Source organism: Solanum dulcamara, chromosome 12 (genome assembly GCF_947179165.1).
Source record: "Solanum dulcamara chromosome 12, daSolDulc1.2, whole genome shotgun sequence".
NCBI lineage: Eukaryota > Viridiplantae > Streptophyta > Magnoliopsida > Solanales > Solanaceae > Solanum > Solanum dulcamara.
Genome location: NC_077248.1, coordinates 59,324,509 through 59,330,508, shown reverse-complemented (window position 1 = coordinate 59,330,508; position 6,000 = coordinate 59,324,509).

Here is a 6,000-nt window from a genome sequence, read left to right as displayed (position 1 = left end):
CAAGTTTTCCTAGAAATATCTTTAGCCAAGAATATTGCTGGAATGAGGTCCAACAAAAGCTATATTTATTTAATATTCTTTATTTCAGTCAATTTGATTTATGTTGTAAATTAAATTGGCAACATAACAAATAAAAGATAAAGAGGAGAACAAAGATATAGGAGAAAGGAGCAGAAGAGAAAAGCAAAATATGTAAATGTTTGTATTTCGATCCCTTCTTTACTTCATTTACATGCCTGCAATATATAGGCAAAAGATAGGCTAGAAAGAGAGGAAATCAGTGGGTTGCCCACTTATCAGTGGGCCCCACTTATATAAAAAAAAATCCACCTAACATCCACTAATCTTTCTAACACTCTTCCTTGGATGTCCACGTGTAATGTGCTTCCATAGATGTTGTGTCTACATATCTGGTAATACGCCTTAATTGCTACCTCATTAAAAACCTTATCAGGAAAACCCAATGGGACAAAACCTTGGTTAAGGAAAAAAGAGTGCAGCGCGTATTTTACTCCCCCTGATGAAAGCTTCATTTGATATTTTGGAGACGGCGCATTCCAACTTTATATCTTAATTTCTCAAAAGTTGATGTTGGTAATGCCTTTGTGAATAAATCTGCAAGATTATCACTTGAACGAACTTGTTGTACGTCAATTTCACCATTCTTCTGAAGATCGTGTGTGAAAAATAATTTTGGTGAAATATGTTTCGTTCTGTCTCCTTTTATGAAACCACCTTTCAATTGAGCTATGCACGCGGCATTGTCTTCGAATATAATTGTGGGTATTTTAACATTATTTTCCAGACCACATCTTTCTTTGATGAACTGTATCATCGATCTCAACCACACACATTCTCTACTTGCTTCATGAATTGCTATTATTTCAGCATGATTTGAAGAAGTAGCAACAATGGTCTGTTTTGTAGATCGCCATGATATAGCAGCCCCACCGTGTGTAAACAGATAACCTGTCTGAGATCGAGCTTTATGTGGGTCTGATAAATAACTTGCATCTGCATAACCAATAAGGTCTGCGCAACCTTTGTTAGTATAAAACAAACTCATATCAATAGTACCCTTCAGGTATCGCAAAATATGTTTGATACCGTTCCAATGCCTTCGCGTTGGGGATGAACTATACCTTGCTAGCAAATTAACAGAAAATGTTATATCAGGCTTAGTTGCGTTAGCAAGATACATAAGTGCACCAATAGCACTGAGATATGGTACTTCAGGACCAAGAATTTCTTCATCTTCTCTTGGAGGTCGAAATTGATCTTTTTCCACTTCAAGTGATCGAACAATCATTGGAGTACTTAATGGATGTGCTTTGTCCATGTAAAATCTTTTTAAGATTTTCTCAGTGTAGACAGATTGATGGACAAAAACTCCGTCTGCTAAATATTCAATTTGCAAACCTAGACAAAGTTTTGTCTTTCCAAGGTCTTTCATTTCAAATTCTTTCTTTAGATATTCAATCGCCTTTTGGACCTCTTCAGGGGTTCCAATGAGATTTATGTCATCAACATAAACAGCGAGTATAACAAACTCTGATTCCGTTTTCTTAATAAAAACACATGGACAAATAACATCATTAATATAACCTTCATTTATTAAGTACTCACTTAGGCGATTATACCACATGCGCCCTGATTGTTTCAGACCATATAATGATCTTTGGAGTTTTATTGAGTATACTTCCCGAGATTTTTTACATGCTTCAGGCAATTTTAATCCTTCTGGGATTTTCATGTAAATTTCATTATCAAGTGAACCATAAAGGTAAGCTATAACCACATCCATTAGGTGTATTTCAAGATTTTTATGTACAGCTAAACTGATGAGATATCGAAATGTTATTCCATCCATAACCGGTGAATATGTTTCTTCATAGTTGACTTCGGGTCTTTGAGAGAATCCTTGTGCAACAAGACGTGCCTTATATCTTACAATTTCATTTCTCTCATTTCGTTTTCTAACAAAAACCCATTTATAACCAACTGGTTTTACACCTTCAGGGGTTTGGACTACAGGTCCAAAAACCTCACGTTTAGCAAGTGAGTCTAATTCTGATTGAATTGCTTTTTGCCATTCTGGCCAATCACATCTACGTCGACAATCTTCGACGGATTTAGGTTCAAGACTTTCACTATCTTGCATGAGGTTAATTGCAACATTATATGCAAAAACATTATCCACAGTAATTTTTGATCGATCTAAATTTATCTCATCACCGGTAGAACTTATTGAAAGTTCTTCATTCACTTGAGTCTCGGGTTCACTGATTTCTTCAGGAATATCAGGATTACTCAAACCTTGACCTTCTTCAGGAAGTTCGTGTGTAGTATCATCTTTATTATTTCTTATGCTTCTTTTTTTAGGATTTTTATCCTTTGAACCCAACGGTCTACCACGCTTCTGGCGTGTTTGGGATTCAGAAGCTATGATACTTGTAAATGGTCCTTTTGGGACATCAATTCGGATAGGTACATTCACTGCAGGGATATGTGACTTAGTTATCCGTTTCAAATCAGTAAATGCATCTGGCATTTGATTTGCTATTTTCTGTAAGTGGATGATCTTCTGGACCTCCTGCTCACATGTGCGGGTGCGTGGATCAAAATATGATAGTGATGAAACTTTCCACGCAATTTCTTTTTCTTTTTTGGGTTTCTTTTTCTCTCCCCCTAATGGCGGGAAAATTGTTTCATCAAACCGACAATCTGCAAATCGAGCAGTGAATAAGTCTCCAGTCAATGGTTCAAGGTATCTAATTATGGAGGGTGAGTCAAACCCGACATATATACCCAACCTTCGTTGAGGGCCCATTTTTGTACGTTGTGGTGGTGCTACAGGCACGTATACCGCACAACCAAAAATTCTTAAATGGGCTATATTTGGTTCATGACCAAATACTAATTGTGACGGAGAGTATTTATTATAATGTGTCGGTCTTAGACGTACAAGTGCTGCTGCATGTAAGATAGCATGACCGCAAACAGTAATTGGCAATTTTATTTTCATTAGTAAAGGTCTTGCTATTAATTGTAGGCGCTTAATAAATGACTCTTCAAGGCCATTTTGAGTATGAACATAAGCAACAGGATGTTCAATTTTTATCCCAATTGATAAGCAATAATCATTAAATGCTTGGGATGTAAATTCTCTAGCATTATCAAGGCGAATGGCCTTAATTGGATAATCTGGGAATTGCGCTCTCAATCTTATTATTTGTGCTAACAACTTTGCAAACGCCAGGTTGCGAGATGATAATAAGCACACATGAGACCATCTAGATGATGCATCTATTAGGACCATAAAATATCTAAACAATCCACTAGGTGGATGAATAGGTCCACATATATCTTCATGTATACGCTCTAAAAAGTCAGGAGATTCGATACCAACCTTCAGGGTCGATGGTCTGGCAATTAATTTGCCTTGATAACAAGCAGCACATGAAAATTCATCATTTGTAAGAATCTTCTGGTTCTTTAACGGATGTCCAGTTGAATTTTCAAGAATTCGTCTCATCATTATTGATCCAGGATGACCTATTCGATCATGCCATAGCACAAATGTATTTGGATCAGTAAACTTCTGGTTTACGATCATATGTGCTTCAATTGCACTAATTTTTGCATAATATAGGCCAGATGACAAAGTTGGTAATTTTTCCAAAATATATTTCTGGCCTGAGACACTCTTGGTTATACCAAGATATTCAATATTTATTTCATTTAGTGTCTCAACATGATATCCATTTCTGCAGATATCTTTAAAACTTAACAAGTTTCTTGGGGATTTAGAAGAAAATAGTGCATCTTCTATAACAATTTTTGTTCCCTTAGGCAGAATTATAGTAGCTCTTCCGGAGCCTTCTATCATTTTTGAATTACCAGAAATTGTAGTAACATTAGCTTTTCTTCTAAGTAAATTGGAAAAATATTTCTCGTCTTTAAATATAGCATGGGTTGTTCCACTATCAATTACACAAATATCCTCGTGATTTATCATTGATCCAAACAAGATTTGAGGCATTTCCATATTTTCTTCACAAAGAAAGAAAGTAAATATTATAATTAATACATAATTTATTATACAAAATTTTATTTTATTACATGGATCTAGAAAAATACAAACATAATATTTAATACATACAACAACAAAGAGAATTGTTTAAATATTATCGGGCTTATCAACATTCATATTTACTTCTGGAAAATTAAAGAAATAAGCTACATCCAGATGCATGGGCTCAATATTGTCCTCAGAGATAAAATTTGTCTCTGGATTATTTTCTGCCCTCTTTAACGATGCCTGATATAGCTGAACCAAGCGTTTTGATGACCGACAAATACGCGACCAGTGCCCCACACCTCCACATCTATGACATATTGTTTCTGAATTATTCTTCGGTAAAGCTTCTGGCTTTTTACCCTGCCTTTTATATTGCTGGTTATTTCTCGATGCCAGTCGAGCATCATGATTAAAATTTCTTCTTTGACTACGACCACGACCACGACCACGACTGGGGTCATGGCCTCTTTCTCGTTGGTTAGAATTTGCTTGATTCACTTCAGGGAGTGGCAAAGAACCAACTGGCCGACTATCATGATTTTTCATTAATAGTTCATTATGTCTTTCAGCAATAAGAAGGTGAGAAAGTAATTCAGAATATTTTTTAAAGCCTTTTTCGCGATATTGCTGCTGCAGGAGCATATTCGCGGGTGGAAATATGAAGTATATTTTTTCAAGTTTATCTTGTTCCGTGATTTCATCTCCGCATAAAGTTAACTGAGCTATAATTCTAAATAAAGCAGAATTATATTCAGTTATATTTTTAAAGTCCATCAGTCTCAGATTTAACCAGTCATAACGTGCTTGTGGAAGCATGACCAACTTCAGGTGGTCATACCTTTCTTTTAAAATTTTCCACAATTTCAAGGGATCTTTTAATGTAAGATATTGTAATTTAAGACCCTCGTCAAGATGGTGGCGGAGAAAAATCATAGCTTTTGCACGATCTTGACTAAATGTCGTGTTATCATCTTTGATGGTGTCTGCCAGACCCATCGATTCAAGATGAATTTCGGCATCTAGTGCCCATGAGGAGTAATCTTTCCAGAGATATCCAAAGCAACAAATTCAATTTTTGAAATATTTGCCATTTTATGAAAAGAAAATTAAATAAAATTCTTACCGCTTTTTGTTACCTTCAAAAACAAATAGCCGGAGCCTCGTGCTGATAACGTGTTGTAAATTAAATTGGCAACAGAACAAATAAAAGATAAAGAGGAGAACAAAGATATAGGAGAAAGGAGCAGAAGAGAAAAGCAGAATATGTAAATGTTTGTATTTCGATCCCTTCTTTACTTCATTTACATGCCTGCAATATATAGGCAAAAGATAGGCTAGAAAGAGAGGAAATCAGTGGGTTGCCCACTTATCAGTGGGCCCCACTTATATAAAAAAAAATCCACCTAACATCCACTAATCTTTCTAACAATTTAGCTTTTCTCTCTCTTACAGTGTACTATTTACGTATTTTGTTATTTCTATCAATTCAATTCACTTATCATTTAAATCTCATATATAAATTGAACTATATTTTTTTGGAGGTAAATACAATACAAATATGTTAATATATGAGTTCATACAATAAAATAACTCTTAACACCTCCATTTCAAAATATGTGTATTTTTTTTTTGAGAATCAATTAAATTAATTTAGAAGCTAAACTGAATTATATTAATTTAATATTTTAAAATTAAAATTAGATATTCAAAAACTACATTAAAATATTATAGGTTGTAATTTTTCTCATATCACTATAATTAAAAGATATATTTTTAAATATTTATCATCAACAACAATAACATACCCAATATAGTTCCACTCTATAAGACTCGGAGATGGTAGAATGTATGCAGATCTTATGTCTACCTCAATATATTAAATATATACTCCCTCCGTCCCATATTAGATGGGTAACGTA